This window comes from Gorilla gorilla, chromosome 15 (assembly GCF_029281585.2).
Source record: "Gorilla gorilla gorilla isolate KB3781 chromosome 15, NHGRI_mGorGor1-v2.1_pri, whole genome shotgun sequence".
Classification (NCBI taxonomy): Eukaryota; Metazoa; Chordata; class Mammalia; order Primates; family Hominidae; genus Gorilla; species Gorilla gorilla.
In genome coordinates, this window is record NC_073239.2 from 124,782,187 (window position 1) to 124,798,156 (window position 15,970).

General features: G+C 51.5%; 1 pseudogene; it reads left to right on the forward strand.

The window, feature by feature from the left end:
• The window catches only part of LOC129527285 (NADH dehydrogenase [ubiquinone] 1 alpha subcomplex subunit 8-like), a 135,717-nt pseudogene extending 133,290 nt beyond the window's left edge, over nucleotides 1–2,427 (forward strand).
• Nucleotides 2,428–15,970: the final 13,543 nt, after the last annotated feature.

Consider the following 15,970-nt stretch of genomic DNA (forward strand, 5'->3'; position numbering starts at 1 on the left):
CGATGCCTGTAAAAGTGCATTTTGAAGGGAGCAGTGTGACGCACACGACAGAGCACAGTTCCGAAGCATCATTCATTTCCACCACCACAGCCACACGAGGGAGTGGGAGTGATGTTTCATATCCCTTCAGGGATAACATGAAAGATCCTGCTCCCCAGGTGTAGAGCTTTGGGGGACAAGGTCAGGGAAGGCAGGGCTGGCACAGGTGCTCTCAGAGTGATGTGTGGTCCTAGAGAGCCCAGTTAGAGCGGGGACACTGCAGGAGCCACATTTGGGCATGTGGACACCCTGGGTCTCAGGATTTTATACCTGAGACAGTCAGCCAATATGTGTTATTATAAATATGTTTATTAACACATACTTCAGAAACACCCTGTCCCTAAACTAGAGATGACCCATGGGAGGTGTCCTTTCTTCCTTTGGATTTTACAGTGACACACCAGAAAGAGTGATGGGAAACTCTCTAATCTGCAGAAGAGTCAGAATCTTCAAAGGTGAGGAACAAGTCGCAAGTCATACCAGGGTCTGATCCAGAAGTCATATCTGTCATTTTATCTAAATGAGGGCAAGTGAGACAGGAAAGACCTTGTGTGTCCTTTGCTTCTAAAAGTAAAGGCAATGAGGATTCCAGCAGTACATTCTGGGCAAAATTTACATTTACAGACAGAAACCATACTTGTTTGTTATGCGAAAGTTCTGTAAAAGCTTGGATATGCACTAGAAATTATTTAGGTTGAGACAACTGGTAACAACTCTGGCTATTGCTAGGGGTCATTGCACTTAAATACCAAATGCCCTCCTGCCCAGGGCATCACATTCCTTCTGTGTGAAGCATACAGTGGACTGTTGGTGTATTAGTGAAGTAGAATTTATGCAGTTTTACCCCTTCCAAGGCGCTGTTATCCCTTGAAAGACTTCTCAGTCAACCCTGTACAGAAGGAAAGTTTGGAGAAATGTTGAAGAAAGAAGACTCACAGAGAGTTGAGGGGCAGGTTCTTAGAGAAGGCAGTCTGCATTATCCCTCTACCGCTGTGAACATCACCACAAAATTTAGCATCTTAAAACATCACACATTTATCTCAGTTTCTGTGGGTCAGGAATCTGGGCACAGCTGGGGTGAGTCCTCTGATTATGGCCCTGGAACAAGCCTGCAAACAAGATGTAAGCCAGGGCTGGCATCTCACCTTGCAATGGAAAACTTTCTGTGTCTACTTGACTGGATTAAGGGACATCCAGATAGCTAGTAAAGCATTTTTTCTGGGTAAGTCTGTGAGAGTGTTTCTGGAAGAGATTAGCAATTGCATCAATAGACACTGTATTCGCCAGGGTTCTCCAGAAAGACAAGAACCAATAGGATATAAATATCTAGATACAGACAGAGATATGCGAAAAGAGATTTATTAGGGGAAATGGATCACGTGATTATGAAGGCTGCAATGTCCCACCATAATCTGTGTGCAATCTGGAGACCTAGAGAAGCCCATAGCATGTCTCAGTCCAGGTCTTCAGGCCTCACAACCAGGGAAGCCCATATGTAACTCTCAGTTCCAGGCTTAATGTCTGGGAACCTGACAGGGTGGTGGGGACTTTGGGCATGCTTCTAGTGGGAGTCCTGGAATCCACAGGCCAGAGAGCTTGGAGTTCCAATGTTCAAGGGCAGGAGAATGGTGTCCTAGCCCCAGGAGAGAGAGTAGGATAATAACCTTTCCTCTGCCTTCTTCTTTAGGATCCTCTCCAGCTGATTGGACAGTGCCTGCCCACAGCCAGGGTGTCTTCCCCACTCAGTCTACTGACTCACACACCGGTCCCCTCTGGAAACAGCCTTGCACACATCCAGGAATAATGCTTTCCCGGTGCTCTAGGTATATCCTAATCCAGTCAAGGTGACACCCAAAATTAAGAATCACACTGAGTAAAAAGAATTGCCCTCGCCGATGTGGGCTGGCATCACCCACAAAACAGAACAGAAGGCTGGGAAGGGTGGATCTGCTCTCTGAGTTGAGACATGCATCTACTCCCACCCTCCAACACAGGGGCTCCTGGCTCTCAGGCCACTGGATGCTGATCGAACTACACCATGGGGTTTCCTGGGGCTCCAGCTTGTGGAGGACCGGCCATGAGGCTGATTCCTCGGCCTCTGTAATCACAATTTCCATAATAAATTCCTTTCTTATCTCCACATATATATCCTAGTGATTCTCTTTCTCTGGAGAACCCTGGCTAATCCACACCTGAGATCTTGGCTGGGGCGGGGTTGTTCCTCCCTTACGTGGTGTTGGCAGGACTCAGTTCTCTGTGGGTTATTGTGCTGAGCCCGTTGGCTTCCTGCTGGCTGTGGCTGCAGGGCACCCTCAGGTCCTGGCCACACAGGCAGCTGCTCATGATGAGGCAGCTAGCATCATACAAGCTGGCAAGGGCGAGTGTCTGTTATCAACAAGGATGTTATAATCTCATGTGATTCAATCACATCTGTCACAGAAGCGGCATCCCGTCAACCCTGAGAGATCCTAACGCCACAGCAAGTTACTCAAGAAAAGGAAATTGCACTGGGCTGTGAATACCAGCAAGCAGGGGTCACTGGGGTCATCTAGAGACCACCTACTGCAGCCTGCCCGCCAACCCCTGGTGATGCCACCCTCTGGCATCCACGTTCTAATGTCACCTTCTCCCCTAAGTGTGGGCAGGACCTGTGGCCAATTCAACAGCCCACGAAATGCCAACCCTCCAAGGACCACATGAGCTTGGAAGTGGATCTCTTTCTCAGTCAAATTTTGAGGTGAAACGTCCAACCTGAAGGCTCATGAGACCTCCTGAGGAAAAGAACGCAGGTGAGCCCGGATTTCTGCCTCCCAGAAACTGCGAGATGATGATCGCAAGGAGTTTACAGCTGGGAAGTCTGTGGAAATGTGTCACATGGCGTTAGATACCCAAGGCACCATCTGCAATTACTCTTCCAATGGCAGAAGCTGCAGACAACAGCTTTGGGATGCTGGGAGGATTTCTGTGCATGTAAACTTCCAGGAGAGACTCAGTGTAGAGATAAAACCTGGAGTAAATGAAAAGAGAGCATTGCAGCAAGTCTATGCATGAAGCACTGGCCTATGTGATACGGCAATTTACAAGTCCACCGTGTATTATGTAATATTATAGAATACCCCTCTTTTCCGTGGCTCTTGTCAATTTTTTGTATCTCTGAATGATGAACTCTGCACTTGGCAGACAGTTCCTGGCATGCGAATGTAAATGTTGAAGGCACTGATCCAGCCTCTCCTTTCCTTTAAGTTTTCACTCTTTATCACCAGACATCAACTATCCGTTTGAGTTTGGCACTGGAGATGTTGACCTGAGCTGACCTCCTGGGCATAGTTTTTTCATTGGAGGGAGCTTTCACCCTAAAAATGGCATCCCTCTAGCAAGGAGTCATGTGTCTTGAATCCTCGTTTCGGCTCAAATCCTGCCTTGGGGTGCTCTTGGCTGAGGAAAAGTCCTCCTTTGCTGCCTTTGAAATGTTTGTAAAGCCCCGAGGCCCCCCAGCCTGGCCTGTTTCCCTTGGGGGGCATCCCCATGGGCAGAACATGCTGTGTGCTTCTCATGCCTGGCGGGGTTGCTCATGCAGGCTCAGGTGAAGTGATGGGTGATGGAGTCTGGGAAGGAGGGTGCAGGTCCGTATGCTTCCTGCCCTAGTACTCCACAATTCTCCTTGGGACTCAAGTGGCCCCAAATATTGGCATGCACCAGGAAGGATCCCAGCACAACTTGGCTGGCCCCATGGCCTAACTCGTGGGCTTCACGGTAGTGAGGGCTGGACAGTCACACTCCGACGGCAGTCCAGCAAGGCCCAGCAAAGGGGTGGGTGGTAGGATGGCAGGGCTTGCAGGTCACAGCATTCTGATGGGCCAGGGGCCAACTCGAGCAGGGCTGCTGTGTGGGCCCATATTCACAGGCATTGCTGTGGCTTCAGCCACACATGCTCCATGTGTGAGCATCAGGAAGCCCCTCCTCCTTTAGGGAAGATGGACAGTTACCCCTGAGCATGGCCATGTGGGGTAAATCACAATGGTGGTTGTGAAGTTTTTTCAGAGACAAGATGCTGTGGCCACAACACATGTGGAATTCCACTGCAGGAACAACCAGTGCCACGTTAAAAGACAAGTGAGTTTGGAGTGTATGTGGGTGTTGGCTTAGTGGTTTCTCTCCATCTTCTTTGTCTACTTTTCTCTTTCTCCTCCTGTTTGCCATGAGCCTGAGGGCAGGGCCTGAATCCAGCAGCACCAGAACCCAGGTGGCCTGGCTCTCAAATAATTGGAAAAGAAAGCTGGGTGGAAACATGGAGGACAATGGTAAAGGCCTGGATTACAATTGAGTGTTTACAGATCTGAAGTGGCCTGTGTCCAGGTGCTGAACTTAGTCCATCCTATGCAGCTCAGTGGTTCCAGACGTCAGCCACTCCCAATCCCTGTCCTGCTTGCCTGCAGACACCAGGCTCCCTACAAGGCCCTTTCCCTCTGCCCTTGATCTAAGGGCATTCATGCCTCCCTGCTCTGTTCGGACACTATCCTGCGCAGAACACAGCTAAGCACACACTTACTATAAGAGTCAAGCTGCATTTCTCCCCAGCCCCAATTCTGGCCCTCACTCCTCTTTCTGGTTTCCTCTCTCCAACCTCTGAACCTCTGCACTGCTTTTCCTCTTGTCGAGCACACCCTTCCCCTCCATTCCACATATTACAATCTTACTCACACATCAAGCCTGAGTACAGGAGGATGGGCCTGACCACTCGGTGAGTTCCCACTCCTCTGAATTCCTGTGTTATTAGATGAGCAGCCCTCTGATTTTGTCCTCAGTTGTAGTTGGACATGACTGATTTAAGCAGCAGAGGCATTTGTCTAGCTTCATCTCTAGACTTCAATCTCCCTGAAGACAGTGAGCAAATGTTGTGCATCTTCAATGTGTCCCTGCAGTTTGCATGGTGTTGGCAAGTAACCGAGCCTGGCATGTGCAGTGAGGTGGATGGGTGGACAGGTCTAACATGATCCCCAACAAGAGGGAGAAGACAGGCAGGAAAGTGGTGAGGACGCAAAACAGACAAAAGCTCAGGGTGAAAAATACTATCTAGGTGGGGGTGCTGGGGCTGCAGATCCTAGAGTTTCTCAAAGGCAACTCGATGTTTTGTAATTCCATCCAGTCTCCAGCACCACTATGCAGCCTCAGCATGTGTGCTGTCCAAGCAACTCCACCCCTGGGGGAAGAGGGGTGCCTCCTTCAGAGGGTGTCCGCAGGAGGACGTCAGGACCCTGGGGGAAGAGGGGTGCCTCCTTCAGAGGGTGTCCGCAGGAGGACGTCAGGACCCTGGGGGAAGACGGGTGCCTCCTTCAGAGGGTGTCCGCAGGAGGACGTCAGGACTCTGTGGGGCCTGTTGGTGGCCTGGTATCTGGGGTCTGGGAGTCGTGCTTGGCAGCAATCAGATGATGCCTGGAATCCTGGGCTGGCCTCCTCCCTGTCTCCTAAGAGCTCCATGGAACTTGGTCTCCCATTAAGTGGTTTTTGACCCCAGTTTTCCTGATTCTCAGATTCATCTGGCATGAAAGCCAGATAGCTTTACTGCATTCTGAAGCTTTTTTTCCCACTGGCAGTGAGTTTATAGGAGTGCTTCTGTGCCGCTATTTTATTTTTTACAGGCAAGGATGAGTGATGCCTGGGGGACGAGCACAGAGGCTGCCTTTGGCTCCCAGGCAACAGGAGGTCAGGCTGGCTTTGGAGGTGGGAAGAGCTTGACTTCACTTGTGTGGGACCCTGAGTCTATTTTCTTATCCAGAAAACAGAGGGAACAATGGAATCCAGGGCTGGAGTGGGGAGGGATGGCCTTGCTGAAGTGACTGAGGCCGCCTCACTCCTCCGAGCCTCAGCGGTCATCTGTAGAAGGTTGTGTCCATAGGGCTGTCCCAGCTCCATTCCAGTCTGTCCTGATGTGCTGATGGGCACCTCCCTGGCCAGGCAGCCATCCCTGGCTCAGCAGTCCAGCATGGGAACAGGTGAGTCTGAGAGCTTGGTGGAGCAGTAGACCATGTACTCCCCCTTCACCCCCTTTCCCATCCCCAAAGGTCTCTGCACAGAAGCAGGTAGCACATTTGGGAACAGGAAAAAAGAGCAAAAGCAATCAAGGCTTCTTTTGAGATCTGTGAATGAGGGTAGTAACAGTTATTAAGCTCCTACTGTGTGCCAGAGAATTCTAGGAGATGCTCCATGAGTGATGAAAAACTCAGACCTCACAAGAGCCCCAGGAAGGGCTGCTCTACATTCTACAGAAGTGGAAATTGAGCTTTAGAAGAATGATCCGACCTGCCCATGACACACAGCTGGCAGGCAGAGCCGGAACCTGGGCCTCTCACCTGCCCTCCTCAACCCCGCCGGATAGTCTTTATTCCAGCAGAGCCAGTGCATGGCACATGTGGATGGTGGATCTCACACCACATCCTCTGAGACACCGGCAAGAGACAGGAGTGACTTGGTGGGTGAGGGGCTGGCGTGAATACCTAGCACAGTGCAAAGCAGGCAGGCGCGGCACCCCAGGACCCTTGATGGGCAGCAGGGGCACGGCTTCATCCATTCACTTCTCACCCAGTCATCTTCCGAGTGTTTGCTGACAATGTGCCATCCGCCGGGCACCAACTGATCCTCCTGGGCATGACTGCAGACTGTGCTGCTCGGGGAGCACATGTCCCCAAGCAAGCCTGTGGGAGAAGATGGATGACACCAATTCTTGCTCCAGCCGACCTGCTTCTCCTCCCTCAAGCCCCGACCTGTCCCTCTCTAGGGGAACCCCTGCCCTCCAGTCTCCTTCACCCAGACAACTCAGCAGCCCATTCTCCCTTTCTCCCTTCCAGGGCCCTCTGAGGATAAGCAACACCAGGTTGTGTGCACTGAGATGAGAGCTTCTGACCCTTTCTCCTCTGTTCCCTGGAGATCTGCATTAAAAGGTCTGGGGCAGGAGCCTGGGGCTTAGCAAACAGGTTTCTGAAGGGCAGCCAAGGTGCTGCCCTCTGGGCTTCTCCAGCAGCCTGCCTGCCCTCCTGCACCTCTGCCCTCCCCCATCCCCTGTAACTGCCCAGCCCTGAGAGGAGACAGAGCTCCCTCTCCGAGGTCAAAGCCTCGTGTGCACCCACCCCTGAAGGACAGGATGTCTTGAGGAGCAGAAACCCTCTCCAGGCCTGGGATGAGCGTGGCAGCCGCAGGAGTGGGCTGTTGGGTGGGACAGGGTCCTGGGAATGGATGTTCCCACACATTCCTGCTGGTGAGGGGCAGGGAAGGAGTGTGAGGCCATCGGGAATGGTCATGGGGGTCAAGAATGAAGACACACTGGACAAGGTGAACACAGGCTACCGCTCCCGCTGAGACAGGACAGAAGCGTGTGGCCTGCGTGGGGAGTGGGACCGTGCAGGGCAGGGAGGGTGGCATGGGGGAGTCAGAAGCTCAAGGACCCCTCTCATCTAAGCGCCCTGTGGTGCCCCCTGAACAGCTCGGCGTGGAATGTTCAATGCCTTTGACGCTTTCCGGGCCGGGCTGGAACTGGAAAGGCTGACGTCTTGAGTTTTCTACACCCTGCGTCCCTCCCTTGTCACCTAGTGAGGAAGACCTTGGTGGGTGAGGGGCTGGCGTGAACACCTAGCATAGTGTTCACTGTGCTAGGCCTGGAGAGGGTTTCTGCTCCTCAAGACATCCTGTCCTTCAGGGGTGGGTGCACACGAGGCTTTGACCTCGGAGAGGGAGCTCTGTCTCCTCTCAGGGCTGGGCAGTTACAGGGGATGGGGGAGGGCAGAGGTGCAGGAGGGCAGGCAGGCCCCGCCTGCCATGTCCATCAGAACACACGAGCTGTTCCTGGCCAAGGGGCCTGCACTGCCGGGAAGGCTGGTCTCTCAGCATCCCCCTCAGCCTGCCGCAGGCCCCACATCCCAAGGGTTGTTGACCTCTGTTCCCAGCCCTGCTCCATCTTGTGCTGGTGCCCTGGCTGCAAGGACCAACACTTGCAGTCTCTGGTGGCCCCAGGGAAGAGCCAAATACCCCACCAGGCCTTCCTGAGGCTACATAGCCATGATCTCCACTCTCTCCTTCCTCAGAGGCCTGTGGGAAACTTCTTATTCGCTCTCTAGATTTTCAACAGTAAGAAACCCCCTCTAGGAAAATGAAAGGAAAAAAACTTCCAGAGAGACCCCCCCAGCACAGGGCCAGCTCCCTCCTGTTTCTGCATCAGACCTGCGGAGGCCAGAGGCAACTGAAGGGGAAAAGGACAGGCTGGCACTGGCTTCCCACTGGATGGCTGTTTCCCCAAGAAGGCTCTTTGGATCCTGGATTTCCTCCTGCTCTTTGCCTAGGTCACTGTAGCAAAGCCTTTAAAAGTTGCTCAGCCAAGGTTAATAACTCTCAAATAAGGTTTACCTTCACCTTCACAAACACCCTACTCTGAGGAGACCTCTCCCTGTCCCCGCTGGGATGTCAGCAGGGCTCAGGAGGGGATCTGGGTTCAGGCAGGGCCGAAGGCAGGGCACAGCTGGCCACAGGTAAGCCTGCAGAGCCCTTGGTGTCAGCTGAGAGGAGGAGTCCAGTTCTAGAAGCAAAGCTGCTGTGAGCTCTCCCCTCAGAGGACGCATGGGCCTGTAGTGTGTGGCATCCTCCTGGGCACCTGGCCTGAGGCTGCAGGGTTTGCGTGACTGCCAGCCCTTCCCGTCTTTCCCAACACTTTCTGGCATGCTCCTCCTTCTATGTCTCATTCTCCCTTCTCTTCTCCCCTTACCCATCCCTCCTTCTGCCCACCTTGTTCTCAGGAAGAGGACCTGGAGGGGACAGTGGTGCCCTCCTCCCCATGCCTCCTCTTCCAGCCTCTCCCTTCTGGCATTTTCTGCTGTCCTCCACCTTCCCGATCTCCTCCCCACCACAGGCCACACTTGTCGATCTCATGGAATAAGCCACATGGGTCCAGTCCAGCTTCCTCTGCTGTGGGAAGGAGCCCAGGGCCAGCACAAGCTCTGGAAGGTTCCCTGGAGGTGAGCCTTCACCTGTGGCCGGGTGAGTTCCAGGAGCAGCGGCACAGCCAGAGCCTGGGAGAGTGAGTGTCCCTGGTGCAGCAGTGGCTGGAGCACCGCCTGAGGTCCCGCTGCTGTGAATCGGGTGGGGAAGAAGTCACAGAGTGGATGTGACAGCATGTATCACATCAACGTGGTTTCCCATGTGCTCTCCGCAGTTCCTGTGAGCAAGAAGACGAGAGCAAGCTTTAGTCTGTGTCTAGGCAATTTCACACACATGGAAACACTGAAAAGCGGCTCACCAGGCCCTGTGTTCCCAGGCTCCTTTCACTCCATTATTGAAACTAGATGTATCTGACATGGCAGTGCTCCTCCCTCCGTACCACCGCATCTCACCATATCAGCTCCCTCTGGCTGCTGTAACAATGACCACGCACTGAATGGCTGAAACAGCACACACGTATTATCCTACGGCCCTGGAGGCCAGCATCTGAAGGGTCTAAAATCCAGGCACGCAGGGCTGGTTCCTGCGGAGGCTCTGGGGCAGCCTGACTTCCTCACCTCCTCTACCCTTCGGGTCCTATAAACTATAAACTAAGTTCTTCCCAAAGGTAGTTCAGCCTACACCCAGGAATGAACAAGGACAGCTTGGAGGTTAGAAGTAAGATGAAGTTGGTTGGGTTGGATTTCTTTGACTGTCTCCGTGGTAATTTTGCAATGGAAGTTTCAGAATCAGTGAGGCCTAAGTCAGTCCTGCACCCAGCTAGTGGTGACCGCGGAGGTGGTGTTGGATGTGTGTGCGGTGGACAGGCTGCATTCCTGTGGAGATGCACATACTGTCAGAGGAGCCCCAGCTCCCATCACAAAATCCAGACACACCTGCATCTTTCCCAGCCTCCCAACAAGCTTGCCTGGTGTTGGGATGTGGGGGTCTCACCCCATCTAAGGCCGACCTGACCTCTCGCTTTGTGCCCCCTGTGCAGACTTGCTGCAGCCACACCCTCTAAAACAAAAGTTTCACTGGATTCTGCATCTCTTTCCAATTGTCCTGTTTTCCTCTCCCCTTCACAGAAAGGCTTTCCAAAGCAGTCCTGGGGCTGCCTTCCCCCACCACTGGGTTCAGTCATCTGCCCAGGCTGCTCTGGGGAGGTGACCACCTCCTCTGTGCCAACGAAGGAATTCCTCACATTTCGCCCCTGGATCTAGGGGTTTCAGCCACAGCCAAAGCTCCTCCCAAAAGCTTCCATCCTAGGCTCGCGGGCCCCACGCCCTGACCCCACTGGCCTTCCTGCTGCTCTGCTGCTTCTCAGTCTCTGTGGTTGACGCATCTTCCCCTGCAGACCTCAGCAGGCCGGAGTTCCCACAAGGCAGTCCTGGCCATGCTTTCCCTTCTCACACCTTCCCCCTGGATGGCTGCCTGCTTCCTGCCTCCCCAGGCTTTGAAGACCCTCCCAGCTGTGGCCCCTACATTCGTATCCCCAGCCCTTCCCTCCAGCTGGGCTCCACACTCGGCTAGCCCAGATCCAAACACATCGCCACCACACCACACCACGCCCTACCCCCAAAACCTGTTTTTCCCCCACAACACTGCATCCTTTCCCCATAATGTGCCTTCTTCAGCAATGCACCCCACATCCCCACCAAGTACCCCACACATATCACAATGCACCTTTCCTCAACACACTGCACTCTCCTCCCACCAAAATGCACTCTCTCTCCCCACAGCACACCCATCTGCCACAATGCACCTCGCAACACACTGCACCCTCCACCACCACAATGCACCCCCCTTGCCGTGGCAGACCACTTCACCCCATAAGGTCAAAATGCACCCTCCCCCCGACACTCCACCCTCCCCCGAATCTTCCCCATTTAAGATAAATTATATCCATAACAATCTAATTGCTCAAGTTTGCAGTCTGGAAGCCACTCTTGCTTCTTCCCTCTCCTGAGCTCTATCATAAAGTCCTGTTATTTATAAGTAAAATATGTCCTGAAACTATTCAGGGCCTTCACTCATCTTACCACCGGTCAGATACAAGCCTCATCATGTCTTGTGTGCACCCTGGTAGAAGGACCCAAGGCCAGCCTTCCCTTCTGTCCCGGAGCTCTGCCCAGCCTGCCAAGCGCCTGCTTCCAGCTTGCCCTACTCTCTGCTTCCCTTACGCTTAGGACTCTCCTGGTCTACAAGGACCTGCCTAGCCTGGCATCTCCCCATCTCTGTGCCTCTCTGCGGCGGCTGCCCTGCCCGCCTTCTCCTCCTCAACCCACAGCTCTCCCACCGGGGTCTCACCTGCAATGTTCTTTCCCTGCATTATGGGGGTTAATTCCTTCCCGGCCTTTGGGGCATATCTTGAATGACACACCCTCCGAATGGGCTTCTTCTGAACAAGGTCTGCCTTGGCCTTATTTCTCAGGGCCACAACTCCCTGGTTCACCCCCTGGATTTGAGGACTGTGCTCTGCCTGCCTGCACACTTAGTGGTCGCCACCGCCCCCTCTCCCACAATGAAGCCACACCAGGAACGGTGCCTCCCCTACTCCTGCTGCATCTCTGGCAGCTGACACTCTCCCTGGAGTAAAGCAAGTGGCCCACATATTTCAATGACTAAACAAATTCATTTATTAAGTTCATATTGTATCCATGACTCAGGAAATATTTCACACATTTATCTCATACATACTCAAAGAATGAAGAACCCGAAGGCGAGGGACATTTCATGTTACACATTCACAGAACTCAGAAGGAGCAGCACTTGGGCCTGAAGTTAGGTCTGAACTTAGTTCCAGTTGCTGAGTACAGAGCAAGAGCTGCCTGTCACTCGAGAGAATGGCACACTGCTGCAAGACTGCAACCAGGAACAGCACAGCTCCCCTGAGGCTACACTGGGATAAGGAGTCAGCAGCATTATAAGTGAGGGCACTGATGCCCAAGAAGTTGCTGAGCTGCAGCTGTTCTGGCAAAGGCCATGCAGGGAAGCTGAGGGGAACCTGATGGAGTGGAGTCAGCAGCAAGCTGGAGAAGGAGCAGGGCCAGGAGTGAGCTAGGGCAGGAGTGTGTGCAAGGTGGGTGACTTGCTTCACAGGCTCTCTTCCTTCTGCTTCTCAGTCTCATATCAGCACTGTCCAGGGACAGAGGCCTCCAAAAATAAAACTCAGAAAAGAAATAACTGAAAGTTGTCAGGCAAAGCTCAGACCCCTTTTGCAGTCTAGGAAAGTGAGAGATGCAGAAATCAAACTGCCCAGAGCAACAGGAAGCGCAGACTAGGCTCTGCAGTGCACCAGGGTCTGCCTGTGGCCACTGTCCCAGGAAGGCTGAACATTTGAAGAGAGGGACAAAGGGACCACTGAGGTTTGGCTTGACCAGCTCCCAGGACACAGTGGGTGCCTAATGCTGGGAGTGGCTTAAGAAGCTGTTCGTGGCTGGGGGAGGTCAGTGTGAACACCCCAAACACCCTCCTCCCTGAGGCCAGCTTGAAGCTCAATGCAAGTGTGGGACAGTCCTGGACCTCGGGTTGAAGCAAAAAGGAGTGAGGGAAGCAGAGGTGCTGAGAGGAGGATGGGGCTCTTGTGAGCTGAGCAGGGAGACTGGGGAGGGACCTGTTGGGGCTACATGACCTCAAATGCCCTTGTGGTCTTTAACATGCCCACATCACCAATCTTATCTTCCTTTTTGGTCCTCTGTCTTTTTCTACAGATGTCTTTTTAACTAAGATGCAATAAAGCAAGTCCAGGACTTCTCAGATGAGTTGCATAAGATGTCCTTTGAGATAAATACTCCATCCCCCCATTTCTTCTGTGTTGTGTTAAATAGCCTTTTTATCAGGCTGCTGAGTTGGACTCAGCTCCTGTACTGGGGCCCAACAGACCAAACCAATATGGAGTCATTCATGCTAAGGGAAACTGATAAACCTGGCAGGGTCCTCATGTGCAGGATGGCTGAGCTTGAGGCATTGGCAGCGGCCAGCAGGTTCTAACAAGCCTATCAGGCTCCACGTAGCACTTCCAGTTTCTGCCCTGGAGGCTGCCTGACCACGCTGCTGACCAGGGTTCTTTGAATCTGTTCTGGTTCTGAGGGCTGCTTGATTCTAGAATCATGAACAAAAGCCAATGAAGTTCTTTAAATTAAACTTGTTATAGTGCTGTCTTTTGACAGTTGCTGCCACTGAGATTGTACGTGTCTTGGGAACTGAGAGTCTTTCAAACTTATAGAGGTTTTTTTAGTTAAAGAAGAGGAGAAAATGTAAAGAAAAAGGAAAGGATAGGAATAAAATAGACCTTGAAAACCCAATGGAAACAAACCAAATTTGGCTTCTGATAATATAATTTCATAATGCTTCATTGAAATATCATGTACTTACAGAAAAGCGCTCAGTAGATTTTGAAAAACCAAGCTCACCCTGTGGCCATTACCTGGACACTGGAGCAGGGTGTGAGCTGCCCGCAGTGCTTCTGTGGTCCCTCCAGCGTGGCCTCCTCCAGGGAAAACACTGTCCTTACCCCAGCAGCACAGACTAGTTTCTTCATGGAATTTCTTTTTCCCAAGGACCACAAAGGAAGCAGGGAGGCAGGGAAGGGGGGGCAGTTTCCCTTCTTAAAATGATGTGACTGGAGGGAAAGTGGATACAGGCGGGAACCCTCAGCAAGCTCCAAGGAGCCCCACCACCATTCAGCATCCGTCACGGAGTAGCCACAGTGAGGCCAAAGTTGCAGCTCACATTAAGAGCAATTAGCAGTTTTACACCACTTTTCCACATTCTTTTTAAAAAATTATGTTCTTGCATTATTTTTCCTATATGGATTTTTAAACATGAGAGTGTTTAAGTCGATTGGATGGAAGTTCAATCTGGTCTTGATTACCTTTGACTTCGTGAGTTAATGAGTGCTAAGTAACTCACCTTTCCTTTAATCTGGAAGCAGTGGCCCTGCCTGTGGGGTGGGGGACACAGGCTGAGAGTGAACCACAGGCTCCGAGTCACCTCTTCTGGTGCATGTTTCCTACCCTCAGGCCACAGATCCACAGGGTCAGACTGAGCTGCGGGGAGTGTGTCCCCACCCTGTTTCCCTTAAAGCAGGTTACGGAGGATTGACCTAGTGGGGTCACAGAGAGCACCGTGAGCCTGAGACCCAGGCTGTGGTCCTACCTTATCACGAACTCGCTGTGGGCCTCAGCCTGGCCAGACCTCTCTCAGGGTCTCTGTTTCTGCATCTGTATAATGAGGCCCCATCTGCAGTGTTAGATGGAAATTGAGTAAGGACTAGAGGGGTTGGGGGTGATTCACCAACTCTTTACCCCTCAACAGAGCAGAAGGACAGCTTCCAGAGTGTGCTTCCAGAGGGCCCTGGGCCCATTGAGTCCTAAGAGGAAGAAACCCCCATCATCATGGTACATGCTGTGTAACCCCACAGCCTGGCTCACTGTGTCCGCTGGAACCCACGTCCTTGGGGTCAGCAACCTGGAAACAGCCACTCTGTTCACAGAGAAGCAACCTTTCAGTGTTTTCCTTTCCCCTTACCACAGGGATGGCCGTGTTAGAATTACACTCCTCTACACCAGCCAGGTGAGTTACTGCAGCCTTATGACTTGATAGGTCACCCGGCATGCATTTGTAACAAAATCTATGTGATAAAGCAACAGACTCCATTGCAAAAAACATTAGCAATCTCTCCTCACTAAATCACAACTTTGATAAAGTGATTTCTATTCAAAAAGCTTAGTGCAATTATGGTGCAGAGCTGAGATCCCAGCACAATTTCATTTACAATCAACCTGGCATCTCCAACACACTAACTGAAGCATTATCACTATTGTCTTCCGTATGAAATATACGCAAAGTATATTTCTTTCCCTTTATCCCCTCAATAAATAGCATATTCTGGACATGTAGCATTTCAATGAACGTGGCAGTAGGCCACGGGGACCACTGACCCTCACACCTGAGAGGACACTGAGGCCCATGGAGGTGGAGAGACTGCCCAATGCACACAGCTCATGTCAGTGCCTCTGTGATGGCTTTCCCCCCAGGTGACTGTCACCCCAACATTTTACTGACACACACAGAGTTCCTGGCTCTGTCCTCCCACCAGCAAACTCTGTGCATAGCCGGAGTCTCCTCCCACCTGCTGCACTTGGGGTTTATAGAGAGCACTTAGGCCTGCAGTAGCTAAGATTGCACGACTGCACTCCAGGCTGGGCAACAGAGTGAGACTTCATTTAAAAAAAAAAATCCACAGCTAAGTTGATGCAAGAGCAGCATCTAAATCATAGACTAGAAAAAGCAGCCATCACATGTGACAGTGAAGCTTCAGAAACTCCCTTTGGGAGGTAGGAGCAATGCAAAGATATGCCCTTCTACCCTTTCTATGCAACCTCTGGTAGAGTTACCGGCTTGTGCAATAATGCAAGAAAATGAAGTAAATGTGGAAAAATGGGTCAGGAATAAAAGGAAACCATCATTCTTTATTGACCCTAGAAAAATCTACATTTTAAAAGGTCATAACAAATAAGAGAGTTCAACTGGACACAAGACTAGTAAACAAAACTATCAGCAGTACCCAATTCATAATTATAAAAAGCAAACAATTTCATTTGACATCAACAAAAAGTTATCAGTTACCTAGGAATACATCAACTAAGACTAGGGTAATAACTTTATGAAAAAATAAAGATATCAGTGAAGAATATTTTTAAAGATGTCTATAAATAGGGAGGTGTGGTGAGACCTGCATGGTAAAGCGATCAAGTCTCCCCAAGTGAGGTGATGAATTTGACGCAGTTCCCACCAAGCACACACCCATGGGTACACGTTCACATGCATCTGTTTACATGTTTTTTCAAACTTGACTGGCTGACTCCAAAAACAATTCGGGACAATAATAACCAAGATAATTTTAAACGAGAAAAAGTAAGTCGAGGATACATTACACCAGATACAAGCACACCACATAAATCCA